The 24,569-nt window shown below is 43.9% G+C and overlaps 1 protein-coding gene across 4 annotated transcripts in view; it reads left to right on the top strand.

Moving 5' to 3' along the window:
- LOC109041868 (zinc finger protein basonuclin-2) overlaps nucleotides 1-24,569 on the top strand; it is a 293,909-nt gene that overhangs the window by 122,728 nt on the left and 146,612 nt on the right. The window lies entirely within an intron of this gene.

Below are 24,569 nucleotides of genomic sequence, written 5' to 3'. Positions count from 1 at the left end.
AAATAAGAAATATCAGGCGCGAGGGCGAAACCGGGGGTGCAAGTCGTTTTTAAAGGAGCGTGCTGCCTGGACCGGGGCAGTAAAATAAATTGGCCAGTGTTTTGACTGTTAGATTAGGCTCATTTGTAGAGCGGGCAGCTTGGGCAGCGGCCGCGACGGGACATTTGCATGCCAGTCCTTCCAATATTTTATGGGCCACTGGGGAAGCATTTTGGTCACACCTCGGAGCGCCAGCGCCCTCATGAATAAGATTATCCTTAAGGCTCTCCGCCTTTCGCAGGACCTCTGTCTTGGCCTATTATTATATTGCTTCCCCACCTACCCTCCTCCCAAGTCCATTCTTATTTTATTTTATTTCCCTACTCCTTTTTTCAGTCTTTCCCTCGAGTTGCCGGATGTGTTGAGGATAAGTCCGCAATTTTACCGAATTCAATGTATAAAGTTATTCGAAATTGATTTAAAAATACAAACGAGAAAAAATACTATTAAAAAATTGGCCCGAACTGTACGTAACTAGGCGGACAATTTTTTGACTCAAATTGAAATTTTTTGGAATTTCTTGGCTTTGTTCTCCCCGCGAAATGGTGTGGACCCAGCACCAATTCTCCACCTTGTTTAAATTTTCAAATATCAGTAAAATTCAAGGATAGATTAGGCAGTAAGTCATGCTTTTATGAGGATTGGACAAACTTTTAAAGCAGAATTAAATAAGGCGACTTATTGAAAAATATTAACGTTAAACATAATGTCTCGTTTCTTGAATTAAGACACAAGTTTTTCGATTTTGAAGATCAATTCCCGAACTTAATCATCCTCCTCCTCCTCGTCGAGTCTCGAATGTATGAGATCCGTAAAGTTTAACATGCCTCAGTAAAATTAGAATGCTCTTTTCAACATCATTTTTTACAGATGAGTTCATCAATTATTTTCTCTACATTTTTACTTTTTAAAAGTTTGAAGTTTGAGGGCAAACTTCATTTCCTAGTACTATTTTATAATATGGGAAACTTGGAGGCAAAGCTTCGATACGAAGTTGGCGATGCTTGGTTTGAGATGAGCAGCAAAGTTCGAACATGTATCCTTTCGGTGAACATGTAAATACTGACAATTTTATTTTGAAGTAAATAAGTACATCGAGCTTTGAAAGTCTACATGGTGCTTTCCTTAGAATATTTAATCGTTCCTATTTGTTCTCATTTATACTCTTGGCGTATATCTCAGTGGATTTCACATAATTGTATAAAATTAAAACAAGTCTACAAGCTGGCATCAGTGTACTCTCCTGCTGGAAGATCAATCGCTCGGTTTAACTGCACTAGGGGGATTCCTTAGTGCCTTTCAAATGAATTAGGAGTCTTTGATTTGAACCCCCAAATGTTTCCCTTGAAAAACTAGCTTTTGCGCCCTTTTTCAGCTCTATTTTTGCTCCATGATTGTTAGATGTGCCGTCCAAGAGTTTTAGTTGGCTTGATTCTCTTTTCACCTTTATTGGCAAAAACTTCCATTTGTAATTCGACGGTTGCGTGAAATCGCCATTTTGTCAGTTTACTCACGGCCGTAAGCGCACCGTATCAGTCCATTTTTCGCGAGCAATGAAAAACCCGCACGCAAATATCCATACTCTGCATGTCAATGTAGGTACTCTAAGCCTCGCTTGTTCAAATTCAAGTTTTTTCCCGCGCATGCGGCACTGCGGCAGGTAAAGCTGCAAAGAAGCCCGGTTCAAGGTCTCAAGTCGCCGGCAGCAGGTCGGACGACCACGAGTCTCGGTGGATCCGTTTAATTCCTGGGAAAAACGATCGCCCCCCCCCCGCCCCCTTCCCCCGATCCCCCATCGCCGCCACGAAAAAGAGAGAAAAAATCCACAATCCAGGCGACGAAGCTCCATTCTTTCGAGAGAGGGGGGAGGGGGCCGGGCCACAGTGTGATCGTGTCATGTTCCTCGATGGGTTAATGGGGGGAGGGGCGGGGGATAAAACACACACTGACACTAACGCAAGCACGACACCGGGAGGGGGGAGCTATTAAAGAGGAGATTTCACACACGAAGCGGCAATTATGATCTGTTTCGAGGGCCAGGTCACACTTACACCCGCGCTCTCTGTTGTCGGATTTGCGCATCGGAGCCAAGCTTAAGAAAAGTTTTCACCAACGCTATCTAACATTCCCCTCCACCGGTGAGCGAGGTTAGGTTTCCATGATCAAAATCAAAATATATGACATTTTATGGGGAAATATTAAACGGGCGAGCGTTTAAAGTGAAAATTACGTGTAAATTTCAACACATTTTTAATTAAATACGCGCAGACTTGAAAGCATTATGATTGCGTAAAGGAACGTTAAAACTTCACTCCACTAGATGCCGGCCCAAGTGAGTAAAGTTAACTTACGGAGTGACTTACACCCTACGGAGAGAAATCTACCCTTTTTGCGGAGTGGCATACGCTTTTAAAGTGCTAATTTCACCTCAAGCGAATTTTATTTAAAGTTCCGAACCTCTTTGGGAAGTTTTGCCCCGGTTTATCTGATCAATCGCCAACACCAGTGGACACCGTTGTTACCGGACTCGACCAATCAGATCTGTCGGTTTTCGATGGGTCGGACCCTTTTTAGAACAATCTCGCGAGGTGGTACCAAAATCACGTGCCAACGTTGTGATTCGTTAGTCACCGAATCGGAAGTTCCGAGCTTAAATAGAATGGCTACTCCGAGGTTTCAGGCACAAAAGTAGTACCGGGCCTCTAAATAAAATTCGCCTTTCGAATTCATACACTGGAGAAAAAACACATTGGATCTAGAGTCCAGACTCTTAAAAACATCGACAAGAAAAAGTACTCTTGATTCAATCAGAATCTAGCTTAAATCAAGAACTAAGCCTCTTAATTTAAGCGGATTTCGTTTTGATCCAAGCAAAAATCCGATCGAATCAAGAGTATTTTTTTTGTCAATGTTTTCAAGAGGCTGGACTCTAGATCCAATGTGTTTTTTTCCAGTGTATTACGAGGGGTTTTTAGGCACTATATTGTAGAGAGTTTCACTCCTAGATTTTTAAGAGTGTATCGTCTGCAGTCTGCACTGGAAAAAAAGAATTTTAAATTTGCTGCCAAGAAGTATTTCTTCTTAAATCAAGAATTTTTCTGGTTAATATAAGCTACTTTTTTGCTTAACCCAAGCATTACTTTTCTTGTATCAAGAAAAAGTCAGCTTAAAGGAAGAACAAAAAATTCTTGGCGGCAAATTCAAGAATCATCATGCTTGATCCAAGCTACTTTTTTTTTCAGTGTGAGGTACTAGCGCAGGTAAAATCTCTCAACGACACGAAGAGTTTCTTCTGCGGGATTGAATACTGGCAACAAGGACGACGCGGTATCGTGTCCGCGCTGATGATTGTAACCTGCAAGTTCCAAGTTGGAGGAGTCAACTTTCAGCCCACTTCCCGGCCCGGCCCGGCTCCGTTGACGAACGCATGCCGCATCGCATCGCGTCGGTATCCCGTCCTCTCACCGCGGCCGCGGCAGCACCCGCGCCATGGCGTGGCCGTCTCCATTTTTCGGCTTTATTTTATTTGCGTCGTTTATTTACTTCTCACGAACTCCCGCGACCGGTCGCCAGCCTCGGCTCCGGCTTCTGGTGGGAAACCGAGCTCCGTTGCGTGGAACCCGAGAGATTTTTTTCAAGAAGAGGAGGAGCTCGACAGACGGTCGTTCCCGGAGTCGAGGACAAGACGCAGGAAGATTCACGTCAAAAACACTGAAAAAAGTTACGGGCTGTACACTGTACAGGCGTACCGGCCGCTCCGGGCTAGAGGCCGAAAGTTCCGAGAGCTGGAGCCGTAGTTTAGACTGCTCCGGGTGCTGTACCCGGAACTTTCGGCCTCTATGCCCGGAACGCGGACGGTATGTTTATATAGCCAGTAAGTGCGGCTTCCACGGCCGGAGTTTTTTTTCCAGTGAAAGAAAAAGACACAGAAAAAAAACGTAGACGAAGACTGATTGTGAGTAGTAGAAAAATTCGGTTATACGGACTGCAATCGGCTACGTTATACAGCGCATGTACACTCATAAAAATTCTGGAGTGAAATTTTGTGCTGTGGGCAGATCATTGAAATTGATAGACAAAGCGATAGACATAAAAGATATACGGACATTTTCCACACGGTGATACTTTATTTAGTGAAGATAACCAGAGTTATAGTAGTATTCATCAGAACTTTGGTATACTTACCGTAATATGGTGAATACTACCATAAAATCTGGTGTTCATTACCATACTCGTATCACTGTGGTCAAAGTATAGTAAAATCTACCATATATTTTTTAAGGCCAGATTCTAACGTTTAGGAAATGCTAAACGGATGAACATCATAAGCGTCGAGGCCCACCGAGCGAGAGACATAGGAAATATGCAAGTCTAATGAATTTGTTATCGATAGAGGTGGACAGAGCGAGCACCAAGTGTGGGGCATACACTTGGCAATAATATACTAAAGTGTGTACCGTATAGGTTCCTCCGCACTTCATACTTCACACCGCCCGTGGCTGAGGCTGCCCCTCTCGATGCTCCAATAATAAACTATTCTGCCACTGCCACGAGGCGTTATCCGCCGCTCATGAATATTTTTTCAATCTGTGGACAACGTGCACAGATCAATATTATAAGCAGACCCATCTACAACGCTTTTCCCCGCCTCCCCCGCCCAGCTCCCGCTCGGACCTTTTTGTCACGACGTCGAAAAAATGTGCTCGCCCGGCTAATGGTCGACCCCCGAGGATTTAAGCACCTTTGGATTATGAAAGATGGTCCAGATGCGGTCCTCCCAACCTTTATGTGCGTTTTTTCCCTTCAATTTTTCTCAGAAACTTGTGAGTCTGTATGTTCTGAAAAAAAAATCCGGCTCTGGAAGCCGTTCTTTCGGGCTAGACGTACCGTCCGCGTTCCGGGCTCAGAGGCTGAAAATTCCGGGCGCGGCACCCGGAGAAATCGAACAACGGCTCCAGCACCCGAGACTTTCGGCCTCTGAGCCCGGAACGGACGGTATGTCTGCATAGCCCGTAACTTTTTTTCAGTGTGGCGAACCGATCGAAGGGAAAATCAACTGGGATCAATACTCAATAGTATTCAATTCCTCATCTATGAAGTCATATCATACAATTCAAACCATTACTATGTCAGAATGAAAAGTTTTGAATGGAAAAGCGAGAAAATAGAATTCTACTCTACGTTTAAATCTGCATGACATTCTCATTGCTTACGTGAAGCGTTACGTAATTCAGGGACGGCTCCTAACGAGAAATACGCGTTCAGAAGAAATCAACTTATAAAATTTGTTTTTCAATTTTTGTCATAATTTTGTCCCTTTAAATGCGTTAATTGAGAATTAAAAATAATACAACCTACGGTGAAAGACTATTTTCCCTTACGCATAGTGTACTTTCTTCATTCGGTTTTGCGATACAAAAATTCAGGATAAACAAGCCTGTCGCGTAATGAGCGAGAATAAGAGATGTGATTTCCGTGTGTACCTCGCAGAAGCGAATCCAACAATTTGGCAACACCGTGTTACCTCCATTTAGACCTATGTTAAATAATCGATTATTGTTGGAGCACCTGACCTGGCCCCTCCAAGAATCGATACATTTCCGTAGGTTTAAATGCAGAAAAACAACGTTGCCACTTTGCTAGATCCGCCGATAGTACCTTCAACCGGGAATCGGGCCCTTCACAGCCTCACACGCCGTAGCGAGGCGTGAACGATCGATTATTATCGATTTTTCACTATATGAAACCGTGGTGAAGAATCGATGGTTAAGGTGTTCGTAGCGAACACCCTGTTTATCGATCCATTTCCATAGGTTTAAATGACAGATTAATCGGTACATCGTAAAGCACGCTGCGCCACTGCTCACACGCCACACACCAAGTGCTGATTGATAGGAAGTAACTCCAACCCTCGATGCCTCGATTCGATCTCGTCTCACGTCGCGTCGTCTGGTTACTGTCCGTTGAAGCGCGGATGTCACAGAGGGAAGAGTGGTGTCCCTCTGGTTTGTCTCCTTGCTCGAGAGCTGAGCGCAGCGCCTCGAGGACAACTCCACTTGGGCTCCATCCCCCACAGGGCCCACAGGCCCGGGCAGGCGTCACGGGGACGCATGGAGCTGGAGCGTCTTCAAGAAGTCCCCTGATACCCACCAGACCCTCGCGCTTGTCAAGTGCACTTCAGCCACGGTGTCCTTTCGAAATGATCTACGCGCGTATCCGCACCGCAGCAGAAGCGACTGTCTTCCGTCAATTAATACTTGACTGTATCGGATAATGAACCTCGCTGGCTCCTCACACAAGCGAGATTGTCCAGTAATTTTTTTTTCAGGAGAAAAACAAGGGGGAAACAAGAAACAAGGCTGAAATACAAAAATAAAATACTCGAGACGTTTCAACTCAAAACTGAGTCATTTTCAGTCGGGAAATAAATTAAAAATTAAAAAATATCCCGAAAAACCCTGAGACCTACACTGCCGTGCTAAGGAGAAAGCCTATGAACATTCGAGAGTTGCCAAATTTTCTCGATAAAATACGTATTTTTGATGACATTCATGCACATTTTCCTTGAATTTACAGATATTGTAGATTAAATTGCGTACAAAATCGTCCGAAAATGTTGGATAAAAAATTAACAATTTCCCAGTAATTTCGGGTTTTATCGAAGGACAATTGCAACGTCCGAAGGCTCATACGGCGTTTTTCCTTAGCACGGCAGTACATGTTGGTGGCCGAGATCCGAGAAAAACCTTTCATTCTTGCACTTTCAAAAGTAGAGACTGCACTTTGGTTCACAAAAAATTTTCTTAGACTAACAATATTAAGCCACAGGAAACCTACACAGGGAGAATACGGACATGTCAATAGCCTATGTCACACTATCAAGATACTCCATCAAAATGTCAAGGTCAAGTGCTGTGATTGGTCCAAGTCATCGAAGAAGCCAATCGAAACGCCTGACCTTGATATTTTGATGCTTAGCTTTGATAGTGTGACACAGGCTAAAGTACTCGAAGTATGGAGCTCTTAGGACTCAAAAGGGCAGCCAACCTTCTAACACAAAAAACACCAGAAAAATGCCCCTTCCAATCTTCACTATACTTCATCACTCTTAAACCACGCTTTGGTTTATATAATGGTATCGTTCGACATGAAGTTGAAATCTGATGAACGCGACGAGATGCAGATTTAGGGTCTGTTGCAATAACTGTAAAAATATCGAGTACTTTGAGGCTTATAACTTGGTATCGGTTACCACCGTCCTATAGCGTTCTCGCGCCCAACTTCGATTCGAGACATGCGTATTGCGCTGAAACGAATTTTGACAAACCTATCATTAGCCATGTCTTGTTCTTTGATTAACGAATGCCAGTGGACAGAAGTTAATTGAATCGAAGCTGCATAGACGGCGCCGCGCTACGGCGCAGTCTCGCGGTTACCTTGGACAGAAATGGATCCTGGCCACCAATGTCGATGCTGTCAAATCATGCAAGTTATGCATGTGATATCATACTGAGATAAATTACCATATCAATCGGAAAAATATCCGTCGAATTATTTTTTGCAAAACTATTTTTTTTTTTTTTTCTGCAAAAGTTGTTCGAAGGAGCCAAAATTTGGTTTTATACATACCTTTTGTCCCAGGTCATTCCCTCAGTGTAACTGAATTGTCGAAGTATGAGGGAGAAAGTTCCTCCTGTACCTTTTGTCTATGGTCATTCCCTCAGTGTAACTGAATTCTCTCAGGGCGAGGGTAAACGTTCAAAAGAATATCCAAAAATTCCCTAAAATTGATCTGCATAATCTGCATTATTCACCCAAATTGATTGAATCGGGGTTTCCACCACCGTAAAATTATACATCAGGTAGTGTGCCAGCAGGTCTGTTTTATGAGACACTCGCCATCCTCGAAAAATAATCAAAATGGCAGCCAAAACGTCCGTATTTGAACGAGGCAGCGGAACCCTTAAAATGTATTGGGCCCCCACTCCCATGCAGATATTATTTCGGTCCTTCGGGCCGATTATGAACACTAACTGATCCTTATCTCGATTAAAACATCACAAAAATAATGCATGTCTCATATTTTCGCGTTCTCGAATCAACGATCAGCAGCTGAAAACTGCCGCACGAGCAAAATTACTCAACTTCTTGTTGTTAATTACGACTGAGTCGTTGCCTGATTTAACAAGAATTTCCAAATTCTGTGCGAACGCACAATTTTTTAAACGTATTATGATGGGGGGTTTTTCGTTGAGTTGACAACGTCGTGAGATCGTTGAGGACAGGTTGGACAAGCGAAAACGTCGATATTCTTTGCGCGGCTCAAATATTAATGGCCGATGATAGTTTTATTTATTTTTAAATACATTATTTTTGTTGTCTCCCCTCCTCCTTGTTCGTCTCCGTCTTTGGAAATAAATCATCCTTCGTTTTGTGCTGAGGCCCTCGGGGCAGTGTCGGCTCAGCCTGAAAAAAATACCCGGCACTATAGCCCTTGTAGTCAGATTAGTCACAAAACGTCAAAACCGCAAAGTTCTTTATTCGAATCATAGATGTCAGTCCTGAACTTTAAAAAACTACTTCTCCAAATCGTCACTCCTTTTTCACACCGAAAAAAAGGGATGCTGATCTAACATTCTGGATGTAAAAAAGGTGCACAACTCGCAAAACGTTGAATTAACAGCCACAGCAGTTAGTTTTACATCTTGACATTGCTAAAGTAACTGCTGTAGCGGTTAATTTAGCGTTCTGTGAGTTTTCGCACACTTTTTACATCCAGAATGTTAAATCAGCATCCTTTTTTATTCGATGCACTTTTTTAGAGAAGAAAAAACCAAACAAACCAGCCTCATGCTTCAGATTTTAACAGAATTCCTAGGTTTATAAATAGGGTGGTTTAAAAAATGTTCTAGAATTAATATTAGGTTGACTAAGTATTGATCGGTAAGTCTTTGAGTATACATAAATAATGGTAGAACATTTGAAACGCAAATTGAGAGGCTGTTTTTGCAAATCAACATTTCTGCTGTTTCTGCAATGACCTGTGTGCTATTTCCACAGACTCTTTGAAATGTTAAATGTCCTGTGCGTCCGTGATCTTTTTTCAGCCATAAGAGACCGAAACCATGTCTATGAGTTTGAGTAAGTACTGAGAGAAAATGAGAAATCGTACTTTTCGTGGAGTATGTGTGCCATTTTTATTAAACGTTTTAATATCAAATTGTACAATTAAATACCCTAGTAATTCTTAAACTTTTCGAAACTAAACGGAATAAAGATTATTCTTTGATCCAAGTTAGAGAAAAACCCATATTTTCTGATACTGTCGACTGGAACGAATACCATTTGATTCCTCAATTTTCGGTTTAGTGAAATCAATTTCGCTCGTTTGGTACCTCGCTCCTCCGAATTTTGCCGCGCTTCCTCATTTTCCGCCAAGTTTGGCAACGGCGGGAAGCCAGACCAAGAAAACCAGTTTCAGATGGAGAAAAATCCGGAGGACTAATGATATTTAGTCGGGCTTCAAGAAGAAGAAGAGCCACGACACCGGCGGAGAGGAATTAAAACAAAGCGAACCAATTGGCCGAGAGAGAGAAAGAGGGAACAATGATAAAGCCCCCCCCCCCCTCGCTCCTCTCTCCTTACCGTGCGCTCCCTGAGGGCACCCGCGGAAAAGGGGGGAGGGGCTCCGAAGCGGAGGAACGTAAGTGGACAACAATTAAGGATTGACATACAAGGCCTTCGAATATTAACCAGTTTCCATGCGCCTCCAGTTTTCTTCTCGTTCCTGGCGCGCGGGTCCTCGGGTGGTTGAGGATTCCACGGCGTCCGCGTCCACGGCCACGCCGAGGCGGAAAAAAATGTATTCAAAATGGCCGGCGTCGCTCGGGATGGCGCGAGCCACGACAAATGACAAATCGCTCGCAGGAACATTAGCGGCCGGGCCCCGCGCTCCCGCCGTCACGGGGGGAGGGGGGCAGGGGGACGCGGTGCCCCGAGACCTGTGTCTTCCCCGTTGCCAGGCTCTCTCGTCAAAGTTTTCCGCCATTTTCTCCTTGACGGACCTAATATGGAGAAAAAGGAATCGTCGCTCGTACAGCTAGGGCTCAGAATGGATTCCAGGTCCTACTTTTTAAAAATGTTACATGGTTTCAGTGCTCCATTTCCCAGAAGTTAGTTCCGAATCCCGGAACCTTTGAGTTTTCCTGAATTTTTCCCGGAACTTTTGCAATTCCCGAAATGTGCCGGATCTTTTGTATTTTCCGGAACTTTCTCGGAAGTTTTGAAAAATTCTATAAAAGGAATCCCGGAACTCTTGACGGTCATGGAGTGGGAAAAATTGGGAAAAAAGTTCCGAATCCCAGAACTTTTGACGGACATGGAATTGGAGCACTGCATTGTTAAAAATCGAGGAGTGAAATTCGGTGCCGGAGTCTATTTAGCGCCCGAAAACCCCGAGTGATATGAATGCGAAGTGACATTAGCACCATGAACGCGTGCGACGACCCGCAAAAAGAGTAGATTCCGCTCCGTAATAAGTCCGTAGTGTAATAAGTCATCCGAAAGGAGAGTAGATTCCGCACCGCATTTGTATCACTTGGGATTTTTGGTAATCGACTCGGGCACAGAATTTCACTTCAAAATTTCTAGCAGTGTATAACAGTATTATCTGCAGTGTTATTCGGCCCGGTTTTCGAGGGATTTTCCAGCTTTTTGAAGGGTATCAATATCAGTTCCTTGTAGCGCTAGCGTGATTTGTTGTAAAAAAACACGCGGAATCCAAGAAACAGAGGTTTTTACGTGCATACCTCAAGGTCTCATAGCCAAGATTAATGCGCAGTCTCTGAATCATATGTGGCTCGTTGTATTAATTGGAGAAAATATATGGCAGATAGATTCATTTAAGAGTACTTATAGGTGAGGAGGAATATATGGAAACTCATTGAATGTATCTTTAGGACCAAGAAATGCAACACGATGACAAAAATCACTAGAAAAGAATGGACGATTTCGTCTTCGGAGAGATTTTTGACCTCGGTGTACGATTTTCGTCTTGGAAGGACGATTATTATTTTTACCAGGGAAACTACTTTTGCATGAGCCCTGTCGGCGGGAGACTCGGCGCGGGCCGACAACAGCGAGACGCGGACTCAAGCTCGGAAGGGGGCGTCCCGGTGGAACTGGTGGAAGGTTCAGCTCCAACATCCACCGTCTAACATCCAACAACTACCATTAGTGCTCTTTATCAAGTCTCCAACTGGCTGCGGCGGCGGCGGCGGCGAATCCTCGTCCAAGGACTGTCGGGGTCGGGGGGCGCGGGGCGGCCCAGAGTGGCTGTCACTCACTGTCGTGTAAACGGATCACGACGCGACCAGACCGAGAGAGCCGAGAGGGCAAGAGCCCTGCCCCGCAGTGGTAGCAGAGTGCGGTTCGCCCGCCAACTCCGCCGTTCCTCTCCATTCTCGATTTCAACGTGACCCCTCTTCTCCGTATAACTCCGTGCTTTGCAGGGCTCGTGTGGGGATGGAGGTATGCTCTTGCGTCAGAGGACGACGAGTTGTCGGATCCCGGGAGATGTTGGATGTGCGCGGTGCCGGTGCCGATCTTTGCGTGCCGGCCCGGAGACGCGCGATCACGCCGAAGAGAAGCCCGCCCCATTCGTGCACCGCTCGGTGAACCGACTCACTCCCGACCTGGATCGCCCGAAAACTCCCTCTCTCAGACCAGGCTCGTAACTAGAGACGAAGAGACACTCCAATGGCCTCTTGGCGACAGGTGGAAACTTCTACTCGCAGAATGTGTCGGGAGTCATCAGTCCTAAACTCATAATTTGCTCATTAAAATGAAAACTTGGCAGCGGGCTGATTATTGAAATTGATAGACAGAGCGATAGACAAAGAAGACATAGGAGTTTGGAGCTATCCTATTGTAAAATGGGTGAGTCCTATAGACTAAGGGAGCAAAATGATACACTAACTACGGCCCCTCGTGGGTTGCCGTTAGTTAGTCTATTGCCGTACCTCCTTTGTCCATTGCAACCACCCGCTTTCACCAATAGCGATCAGCTCCAAATCTCTTTAGTCTTCTTGTCTATACTTTGTCAATCAATTTCAATAATGGCCCGCAGAAATGTTTCCTGTGGCAGGAAATGATGAATGGTGGCACTCCGTTCTGATCTTACTTTGAACAAAAAAGTGCGGCCCGTCAAAATTTGATGGTAGATGGTGACCACCAGTCATCAGCATGTCTACTTTGATCGGAATTGGTTCGGAATTTGATCGTCTATGCAGGCTATCAACCTTTTTTTGGCTGTTGATGTATCGTACCTACTAGGTGAATGATGCTGAGGTGATGTGATGAGCCAAACAAGTTGCCAAAAAGTATACTTGCAAAACGAAATACTCGACATTTTGTTAAAGAGCCATCGGGTCGGTCCAACAGTTGAATGTTTGTCCGAAAGTAAAAACGTTCACCATTGCTAGCATAGCAATGGAGAGTATCTTTGTCTGAGTGTAACTAACTTCCTTCCGAGATTCCAATGGATCGTCTGCCTTTACCTCCTACTATGAGGCAACTCATCTGGATGAATCTGCCAGGTTTACCATTTAGTATTCAAATGAAACCAAAACGCACAGGACTCTCGGGATGACCCTCGCACATAAGTTTTATTACAGTCAAACCCTCTGTGCGGCAATCGAGGAGCTTTTATCCGCTTGCACCTTGCGCATCGCATCGTCACATCTCACCGGTGCGGTCTCCTTTCGCTTAAGCCGCAGCTTTAACTTTCAAGGGAAAATTAAGTGCGACAAAGAGCTATTTAACGTCACTATCTGATGGTGGTTCATTCCAAAGAGGTATCTTTTCATTTGCAGTTGGACCCTTGGGATGAATGTCCAGGCACAAGTTCAAAGTGATGCTCTGAGGTGGTGGCTGCTCAGCCAAGTGTTGATTTCGATCCCTCCAAAGTAGAGCGGCCCGCTCTGTTTTGGAGGTCATCGATGTTAACACTAGGCTTAACGGCCTCCACTTTGGATCTTCACTTTGAACGTGTGCCCAGGGCAATAGAGGCGTTTATTTTGCACTCTTTTAAAAGGGGAAAAAATAAAACAAAACAAAATAAAATCTGGAAAAAATAAAACAAAAGCTCCACCCGACACAATTGCCAGGTGTCACTAGTGAGTGTCTTATTTCCGTTTTTTGTATTTTGTTCCTAAGCTTGTATATCTTGTATATTTGTACTGAAACGAAAATAAAGTGAAATTGAATTTGAATTTTTGCGATATGAGAACAAGACGGAATTGAGTAATGAGTAATAATTGAGTCATATGATCGCCTGCTGATCATTTCAGTCTCTCAGCTTTAGGTGATTTACTTTCGAATTGTAAAAAGAAAAGAAAATCAATTTTTCTCATATTTTCTCGAATGTCCTTTGGTGCTACACGGAAAAAAATTAAATTGCTGATTCAACAATTCAATTGCTAAAAACAGTGAGTGCAATGTTTCAATGTAGATTTTACAACAAAAAAATGCTACTTTAACCACCCCCGTGGTCAAAATAGTTTACAATGTGGTTAAAGTAGCATTTTTTTGTTGTAAAATCTGCGTTGAAACATTGCACTCACTGTTTTAGCAATTGAATTGTTGAATCAGTTTTTCTTTTTTTTTTTTTTTTTTTTTTTTTTTTTCGTGTACACTCTTCAAATAACCCGTTCAGAATAAGTTGAGACGGTCGTCTTTTTTGCGGGTGTAGTGAGCATTAAGTCGGAGGCTTCTCGCGGCTGTGACGGGGTCGGCGATGCGCCGGAGGCGGAGGGGGAGCGGAGTGCGCGGCCAATTAAAGGCAGGATAGCGTGTGAATGATTCGGGTGACGTCGCCAAGGCGCGACGGGGCGCCCGGGGAAAATAGGCGTAATTAACGCCAAAATCCCGAATCGGAGCCGAGACAAGTCGCCTCTCGTCGCGGTCGCGCTGCCCCGTGTGAACCCGGCCTCGACACGGTCCCGGTCGCGAGATATTTTAATTAAGTCGAGTCTAGGTGTTCGCGCATGCGAGCACAGGGAAAAAACTGCCGAATCGCCGCGGTTCTAGATGTCCGCGATAGGCCCTTCCTGCCTTCACCTTCTGCGCAGGAGACAACTCATCTCCCAGGTCCACGGTCACAAGACAAGACGTCGCCCCTCTGGCGTAAAGCCGTACCTAGATTTCCACGTGAACCCTGTTCTCCATATAATTCCATGCTTTCCAGGGCTCACGTCGAAATCGAGATACGCCTTACGTCAGAGGAGCGACGAAGAGGGCTCGGGGAATGATATCGTGCCGAGGTAATCCATCGTCGTCGGTTGGCTGGATTACATACGGCTTTTCCGCCAAGGAGATGACGTCAATGGGTACTAAACCAGCAGAAATTAAAATTTCTGATGGGGCAGAGTGGAGGGAATGGATGGAGGGCTGCAGGGGTGCGAAGCGCGAATGGGTCATTCAACTTTCGGAAAAATTAAACTTAATTATGCGTTTAGGAACTGCAAATTTTGGCTCTACCGTAAAAAGACTTATGCACGTATGGAAGACTAATGGTACATACGTTGTTTCTAAACTAAGCGATATAATTTGTTGAAGTTCCAAATTACAAAATGTAGTCCAACTGACCGAACTTTTCTCCGATAGTTGAAATTTAGAAACGTAAATTGGACCGCATTTTGCAATTAGGAACTGCAATTTCTGGCTCGTCCGTAAAAATGCGTACGTGTATAGAAAAACTAATTGTACATCCGATGTTTCTAAACTGACCCATAAATTGTAGTTCCTAATCGCAAAATGCAGTCAAATTGAGCGATTCGTCATTTCCCTGACAAAGGAACATTATATCCAGGTTTCAAAGTTCATTACATCCAAGGCAGCAAAAAAGAGTCAGGCAGTTGAGTATTTCGCAAAAATATACCTGAGATTTCAAGCTGAAATTTTACTGATTTTAGCTGGTAATCAGCAGGAACATCAGAGACAATTTTAATCAGATACGCCGAACAGTCTCTTGGTAAAAAACGACTTGCTGGTGGAAATTTTGCATCATTAAAATGTCGTTCCAGTTCTTTAGTCTGGAAACAACGAATTGAGCCCCAGTTTTCCGTATTAATTTATTCAAAAGCATAATTTATTTCGGGCGCGATTGAGTTTTCAGCACTGTCATGACGCAGCGCGTAATTAACATGCGGGCGACGAAAAATGACGTGTTGATTCGCCCTGAAAAAGCGCTGACAAACCGAGGCTTTCAAAATGAAGAGGAGAAAACATAGCCGGGTGTCTCGGAAACTTTGTTGCCAAACAGTCACGAGACTCCTTCTCCTCCCTTCATTAAAACTGTTTGAAATATACAGTTTTTCCGCGGTGGCAAGGCGTGAACGATCGATTATCGATATTTCCCCATTTGCAGCTACGGTAAAGAATCGATTAATGAGGTATCCCTATTAATCGATATTTTTCCATAGGTTTAAATGGTGGATCGATCGATGTATCGCAAAGCACGCGACGCCACTGAAATTGTTGATCCCGTCGGGAAGACGAATTCGTTAAATATTACCAAATGGGTGGGCGCATTAAGGAATCTGCCCTCGAGACAGCGGACGCGATGCCGAGTCGTGCGGAAAAAATTAGCGATGTGCAGGAAGTTGAGGGGTTTTCGTGGAAAGCCGGCGAGGGTTGCGATCTCCGAGGGGATGAAACAGATACCCTGGGCGGAGAGGCGGCGGCGAGGGATGAGGAGACAACCCCGAAAGGGTTACCGTAATAAACAACGTCCCGAAAAATCGCTCAAGACGCGAATATTTCCTCCCGCCGGCTCGCCAGATTTACGGATAACTCATCCGGTGGCGTGGCATGATTTTCGATGTATCCATTAATGTTCCATATGCACTAGTGAAAAAAATCGATTCTCAGGGTGTTCCCAGCGAACACCCTCGAACTTCCTGACAATCGATTCTTTACAATGGAAGACATATAATAACATTCGATAGATCGAAAGTCACGCGACGCCACTGAACTCATCGTTTCTCGGACGAAGGAACGTAACTCCATTCCAAGGTTGCAAAATCGACTTACAATAAATTTAAATTTTTACATAATTGACCAGTGCAGATTTTGTCTAAAATGTGTTTGATTTTGCCATGAGATCGGAAGAAAAATCGGCGAAATTTTTCATTTACAAGACCCTGTCGGTAAAAATTCAATTTGCAAGGGGAAAATTGGCAACATTGACGTTTTTTCATGGGGAAAACGACATACTGACGGAGTTTCAATGAGAGCAGTGGAGAATTTGCGAGAAAAAAAATTTATCGCTACATCTGAGAGAGCTTAATGAGCCAAATTCGCTGTATTTTTTATGATTTTTTCTGGTGTGGGAAATTGAAGAAAAATAGATTTAAAGGTGAGAAATTATATCACCTTGTGACATCATCAGGCAGCATTTCCCGTTTAGACACATGTATTTTAGTTGATATGATCATTTGATCATAGATTATCTTCTTCAATAATTGTTTTAAAAAAAACCAAGGATATTCATCGCGCTCAATTCAGTCGGTAGTTTCCAATTAAATAAGAAATTGATCAACTTTTAGACACTTACAAATTCTCCGTCTCTGTGACGTTAAATATTAATCGAGAAATCACCTTACCACTCCACGGTTTCCGACGTTTTTTTCGAGCCATTTTCTCATGAGAAGTCAGCGAAATTATCATGTGATAAATGTGTGCATGACAGAATTTATGTCTATGAAACCATGAATATAACATGACAAAATACTAGAGTACGGTTAGTGAAAATCATGTTCATTCAACCAACCTGAAGTTTCTCAAGTCAAAATGAAACAATAGGGTTTGAAATGCCGTCCTTTACGGCACGAGGGAAATAAAAACGTAAGATCCTCCGCAAAGGTTATGTGGACTTACGGTTTAAAGTTTGATTCAACACCCTACAACTTTCAAGCTTTTGATACATACTTCGTAGTCGTACGGGGTTCAAAAACGCTGTAGAAATATCGTCATTTTTAAGAGATTCGGCAACGCGTCCATCCGTCTCGGATATTTTTCAATCTACCGGAAAATCCTGTCGTCGGTCGGAAGGGTTAGAAAAATTGAAAAATGAAAATGAAAGCTCCGCGCGGCTCCTGCGCCACGGAGCCGAAGTCGAGCCGATTCCATTATAACCCTTTTTTGCTCAATCATATATTTTAATTTCGAATTCCTTTTCAAAAGCTCCAGCGTCTCCGGGCTGGGAACTTTTTCTTAGCCGCGTCGATCCTTCCTTTTTTGTCGGATTCGCGAGGGCATCTTAAATAGTCCATTTCATGAAGATTAATACGTCTTTATGCTATTATCACTTAATTACCGAGGCACCATCCGATGCACCGGCTTTTATGAATGCTTACATTCCTTTGAGTTTTTTCTCTCTCTTCCTCTCTTTCCGGTGGTTCAAAGGTATCTCCTACCTCAAGAGGTCGTTTCGCCAACGGTTTAGCCCGATGACTGATGATGACTTTAACGATTTGAATCTGTCTTCATCATGAGTTGGATTCAACGTCCTCCTGGAAAGGGTTTACTGCGTAACTCGCCCACAAAGGAGGAGTTTTTACCGCAACAATGAAAGACTCTTTGCGGAGAGAAGGAGATGCACCCATGAAAATGTTTTCCGTTTTTCATTTTAGTTTATTTTTTATTCGTTTAATTAGGATTTTTTGTTACCGTGATAAGCTAAAGATACGTTACAATTGCAGAGAGGTGAAGGAGTTAAGCTGCATTGCAAAATGAATACTTGATTTTCGTCGAAGAATATCCCAAAATCCTCCGGTCGAAGGATGGATATCATTTTTATGCCAAAAACCATAATTTACATTAAAGCAGTGTCATCAAGTGAATAAATTATTGTTGTATGAGTCATTGGTGATGATAGTAATTAGGTTCTAAATTCGATACCTATCTGTGAGTTATTGAAGCGGACCGTTTTTTTAAAACGTCTATTATACGTACCCTTTAAAAAAAAAAAAAAAAAAAAAAAAAAAAAAAAAATGCCAGAACTTTGGGTGATAATTTACCTATTGGAATTATGACAGTAAACACTTAGCGAATAGGATTCGGTCTGTAAGGATTGTACTATGAGTGAACTCGTTTTTGGCCCACTTGTAGGGTTTTAGGCTATTACTTCCCCCCCCCCCTCCCCCGGAAAAGAAGGCTTGTCCAGTAATTATGCGAATCTGTTTGTACTGCAGTTGCTAAATGGCTTCAATGAAAGGAAAAAAAAGAAGAAAAAAATTGTAAATAAGCGTAGCTAGACTGATTACGAGTTGGAAAGCAAGGAGTTAAGGATCGTTTCAGGAACGAAACAGGAGCGCGGCATTAAAAAGCGGAAAAAGGGCGGGAAAAAGTTAAATCCAATTCCGCGAGAAACCGAGCTCACAAACGGACGCGGGCGACAACCTTAACACCCGCCCCCTCCCCCCGCCGCTCGGGTAGTCCCTTTGCAAAGGCGACCTTTCCTCCAGGGAGAGGTGAGAAGGACTTGTAATTAAATTTGTTTATTTCATCCTTGCGCCACGGCACGGCGCGGCGCGGCGCCCTAACCCCACTCCGTGTCTACAGCATTGTTTGGTGCGAGATGCGAAAAAATGGAAAACAAATTAAATTTAAAGAAAAAAAGGAAGGGCTCGCCAGGGACGGGACGGGAGGGAGAGAGGGGGGTTGCTAAATGATTCATAAGCCAGAGATGAGATTACAAGGAGGAGACAGCGAGAAGACGGGAGGTTAGGCGTTCATGAAAAATGCAGCTCGCAAGGCAGTGACTGATATGACACCGCGACAGGGTGGATGAGGCGGGGGTGGGGGGTTCCTTGGGTCAATCTTCCGCTGTCCCTTTGGCCCTGAGCGTCAAGATAATCTGCCGTTTGACCGGTCGTGACGGGTGGGGACTGGCGCGTCGCGTCGCGTCGTGCCGAGTTCAGGGGTTGACCTTCCTAAGCTCCGAGCATGCCGGCATGCGGGGGAGCATGGGAAATTGCAATGCTCTTCGTCAATATACTTCTTGTGCCTTTCTTGCGCTCCCAAAAATTGCAGATCTTTATCTTTTTGGTTTTGAACGGAGATTCAGACCTATACTGCCGTGCGAAGAAAAAACGCCGTATAAACCTTCAGGCGTTGGCAAATTTCCTCCGGTAAATCACGAATTTTCGGTAAATATTTGTAAATATTTTTCTTCCAATTTTTCAAATAATTTTGATCGCAATTTCACCGAAAGTTCCTGAACATTTCAATGATAAATATTCATAACTTAATTCAAACTAATACTATTTTCTGAGAGGAAATTTGACAATTCTCAAATGTTCATACGGTGTTTCTCCTTTGCACGGCAGTTATAGTAAGTGGTGTCAAATTAATAGATCAGCATGTGAAAATTGACTAATGTAATCAGGAGTGAAGTAAATGTATTGAAAAGTAAGGATGAAGAAAACTAAAAACGGTCACCAAAATATAGAGCTCAGCAGAAGTTGCTTGAAAACCACCAAGCTTGGAGTTTTGCAGATAGACATCAAAACCAAATATTATCAGTTCAACATAGAGCGTCGCCAAGACCACAGGACAGAGTATTTTGTTCGCCAGCGGACTGATAATTGAAATTTATAGACAAAGCTATAGACAAAGAAGACAAAAAGGATACAGGGGGATCCTATTGGTGTAAGCGGGTGGTTGCAATGGAGGACAATGGACAATGGAGGTAGGTAATAGACCAACTAACGGCACCTCACGAGGGACCCTTTCCCTATCTTTAGTCTATAATTTTTACAACAACCACCCATTGCAATCAATAGGATCGCTCTATCTATACTCCCTATTTCTTCTTTCTCTATCGCTTTGTCTATCAATTTCAACATTCAGCCCGCAGTCCTCAGTCTCCGCTTTCAGACGAAAACGTCATGTTCACCATACTCCTATACACCGCCAATTTCCATCTGCGATAAAAAGTCGCTTTGCGACACGCGTGACTTCTCGATATATCGTGCTCGCAGGGTGGGAATCTTCGATCGATAGCTCGACGAGGAGACTGGTTGGCCCGGGCGATGTCGGCGGGGTCCGAAACCACGTCGAAAAGTTGGTAAAAAGAACGATCAGAAACACAAGGGCGTGGGGGAGGGGCGATCCGAGGGCTGGAGGGGAGGAGGGGGCTGTCCCTTTTGTCTCGGGCTCAGATTTGAAGTTATTACTTATGCAAACTTTGAGATGGAGAGGGCTAAGTGACGGAGAGGGCGTTGCCAAAGGGGGAGGAAATCTCCGAATTTCGAGGGCGGGATCCGCGGGGACGCCGCGGCGATCTGGCGCTGCGCTGCCGAGATGCTCCGAGGAAAACCTTGTTCACTTGTTTTCTTGCTTACATTAGCAAAGCAGTAGCAAAGATGAAGAGTTGAGCAAATATTTTAGAATACATTATGAGCGGAGGCAGGGATACAGACATCGCAGGCCCTGTTGCCGGATCTCCTGATTTCAGTGTCACCCGCTAGAATAAAAGCGGGGCGCCAACTCAGGGTACTAGGTAAATTTTTAATGAAGAACAACTTAATCAGCCAAAACCTATAGTAAAATAACAACTTAATTTGGGGGGAAAGCTGCACAAAAACTGAGGATAAATTAAGAAAAATCCGGAAAATGCGAAACGCTTCGGTTTTTTTATTTTTTATTTAATCTCTGTTTTTTGCAGCCTTTCCCCAAATTAAGTTGTAAGTTTTTAAGTTCATTGTTTTATTTTAATTTTCAATAATGAAAGTGTATCCGTATAAGGATATACATACGACCATGTGTGAGGCCAAATTCACCATAAAGTAAGTCATTGGATATCCTTGTCTGTTCAAGATCTTAAAGAATGAGAACAGCTGTCAAGATTCCTCTCAATGAATAAGCTTTTAATGAATTCCCACGGACCATTCGTCCAATTTAGTTTTCAAATTATTTCCTGCATTCTATGAGACTCGTGAGCGCACCAATAACCAGGATAATTAGTTTTAATTATCGTCTATTGTGGTTGAGGGTATTTCTCGCGACAATTTTCGAATGCAACTATTCGCACTCGATGGATGTCCATGTCGCATAAGAAAAAAAAATGTAGGCGCTTCGCGTAACAACGCAATGTCTAGATGCGCTACACTGCTGCTTAATGAGTGTCGATAAACGATACCACTAAGTTATGGAATAGTCCAATCAATCCGTAGTAAATTGATTAACAGTTAACAATATTGAAGGTTTGACTATACTGAACATTACTGACCAAGGCGCGAGGGAACCAACCATCTGAACCTTTTATTTTTTTTTTGGGGGGGGGGGGTGTCTTAAAAACGCAAAAAATCCTAATAATGTTAGAGGGATGGAAAGTAAAAGAGTATAATTCGGATTTTCCATGATGTACAGAAAAATTCACAGAAATTTCCAGGAAAACTTTGGGTTAGTTTTTTTCGCCAAAAAATTGCAAACATAATTGGAGATTTGCAACGTTGCAGTTGGAGATACGGATTTCTTTATTTTAGCCATGACTATATTTTTCGGAATTTTTAAGTGTGCATCACACGGCAGCACGGCGATAGAGCCCTCCTCCTTGGTACATTAATAAAACAATGGGCGAGGAGGTCTCGGCGCCGGCGTCCCGAGGAAAATATGAGTCCCTGCAGGATACATTTAAACCGTTAACAATCCGGTAGCTTTAATTACATCCCTCTTTTTTCCTCCTTATTTATTTCATTATTACATTATTTACCTCTTTTTTCTCCGCCGCGACGAACTTTTATTTCATCCAGGTTTTTCGCATCTCCCGCCCGGCTTGACTTCCTCCCATGAGTTGTCGTCTTCGTCGTAAGTGCTTTGCTCGCTATTTCATCATAAAATACCCCTGCCTCAGGTTTGAACATCCCTAATACGCGGGCTGATTATTTAAATTGATAGACAAAACGATAGGCAAAAAAGACATAGGGAACATGCCGCAATCCTATTGGTTGAAACGGGTGGTCCTTATAGACTAAGGGGAAAATAACGGACTATTTTGGTATATGGCCTTTTTATTTCTGCGGTATTGAGTAACCTTCGGTTTAGTAAACTTGGTTAAATAGTTCTGAAGTTCTGTCTTGACACTATTTCAGTAAGTTTTTAGGAGCTTTTGTTTTTCTCTCCCTCTTTTACTCCTTTCCTCCTTTTTCCCTTCTTCTCCCCCTATTTTTTGGCCCGAGGGGGGAGGGGGGGCACGCCACCATGCCCCCTCCTCTGGATCCACCACTGACTCTCCATGTATACACGGAGAAAAAAACTTCGGGCGTGGGACCCGAAGTTGAGGTCATATGAATCTCTGAAGTTTTCAGATCACGTATCTAAAAACTTGAGGTCGAGCTGCCGAAGTTCGGGTCAGACATCTGAAGAACTTCGATATATACCGAAGGGTTCAGGTCACACATCAGAAGTACTCCAGTGCATACCGAAGTGCCTCGATGCCTGACCCGAAGTTTGGCAGCTCGACCTCAAGTTTTCGGATGCGTGATCAGAAAACTTCAGAGATTCATCTGGACGTATTTCTGTCAAACGGAACTAGGCGCCAATTTGAGTTCCTTTTGAGGAATTTAGAATGCCGGATAGCGCGTTCTGTCGAACGGAACTAAGCGCCATGGAAAAGCCCGACGCCCGATTCCGCCGCCAATCCAAGCCCCCCGCTACCTTCCTCCTCCGATGGCGCTTAGTTCCGTTTCACAGAAATACGTCTATATGACCTCAACTTCGGGACCTATGCACAAAGTTTATTTTCCGTGTGTAGGTATACTCCAATGGAGATGTTGCATGTGTGAGGGATTTGCGATTTGACTGCTGTCTCTTATGTAAAAGTTCGCGAGAAACACGATGGTGCCACTGGTTTTCTCTGAAATCAACTCCCAAGCGCAAAAAAAGCTCTCAAAGTGAGGCCAAAATGGAGGGGATATCCCACCCTACCCTGAGAGTTCACCTCTACATCAAAACAAAACTCTCCATGCAAAGATAGGGAGCAAATACATTAGCCTTGATGCCGTGTTTTCAGTTTTAGAGTCCCCGAATAAAGTGGCAGCCCTGTCAATGTATTTGCTCCCTATTTTTGCATGGGGAGTTTGTTTTGATGTAGAGGTGGACTCTCAGGGTAGGGTGGGATATCCCCTCCATTTTGGCCTCACTTTGAGAGCTTTTTTTGAGCTTGGGAGATGATTTCAGAGAAAACCAGTGGCACCATCGTGTCTCTCGCGAACTTTTACATAAAAAACAACAGTCAAATCGCAAATCCCTCACACATGCAACATCTCCATTCAATCTTTCGACGATCAGAATCATAGCAACAGTGATCGGTGGTCCGAATTATTATTGGTCTCCCCGCCCGCCATGCTCATTTTGAGGCTCGGAGTGCACGAATAACGACGCGGTCACGGGAGGAAGGGGAGAGGGCGCCAAGTGCGACGGGAGAAACCGCGGACGTCTTGGGAGCGCCAAGAGCGGCGCCGCGCGCACGCGAGGAAGGGACAGCGGCGGCGCGGCGTTCGCATCGGTGGACAGCGGGCAGCTGAGGTCGGCGCGGCGTGGCGCAGTGGAAGCGGCCATAAATCGGAGCGAAGCCTGCTTAAAATTCCCGCGCGTGGAAATTAAAAAGACAAGATCACGGGAGCAAGAAATTTGTGAGCGGAGGAAAGGAAACGGCGAAAACGGAGACGCGACCAGGACGACGACGAGGCCAGGCCAATAATGATAGAGCCAACCCTGTTATTAAGCGGCCACAGTCGGCAGCCGAATCGTCCGGCCCCGGCCCCACCGTCGAATCCAAGTCATCAGAATTGCAAACTAAGGCATCGCTGCCTTCCGCCACGGCTCACCTCCGCTAAGTGGACAGCGCTCGCCTCGACCGGGAAAACTCGCGGAAAATCAACCCGAGCCGCACAGAATTCGAGCGTTGGTACAAAAAAGTCACTCTTTGGTTCGAATGTCTCAGCATCTCCACTGCTAATGTATTTTTTAGAGAGGAAGCTATTGGGTGAATTTTCTGAAAATTTTAGTTTTCAGCATTGTGAAGTCATTAAAACAAATTCAGTAAATGTTTCGACGAATTCCATGCTTTTGTTTTTATTGAAAGTTTATGAAACGTTAACGGAGATCCTGAGACACGCCGCAACCAAGAAATGCCATTTATGCACCCCACACCTCAATTGCTCATGAGTTTCCAATTCAACGTCTTCAGAGCTTAGATGTCTTGCCACATAAAAGAAAAATAAATAAACTTTTGATGAAAAAAAATCGATCTACTTTTTATGTATTTCAGAATATAGATGAAATTTTGCGCTAAAACGCAAAGAAAAATTGACAGTAAATTTTAAAGGAAAACCCTCAACCTTTCAGATGGAATGTTTGATGTTACAATGTAACTAAGTCCCTCTTGCTCTTGTCCCTTTAACTATTACATCGCCCTTGGGAAATTTTCCCGGGGATTGAGATAAGTTTATTCGTCGTAAGAA

Source organism: Bemisia tabaci, chromosome 2, assembly GCF_918797505.1.
Source record: "Bemisia tabaci chromosome 2, PGI_BMITA_v3".
Classification (NCBI taxonomy): Eukaryota; Metazoa; Arthropoda; class Insecta; order Hemiptera; family Aleyrodidae; genus Bemisia; species Bemisia tabaci.
This window is presented reverse-complemented; position numbering and strand designations above follow the sequence as displayed.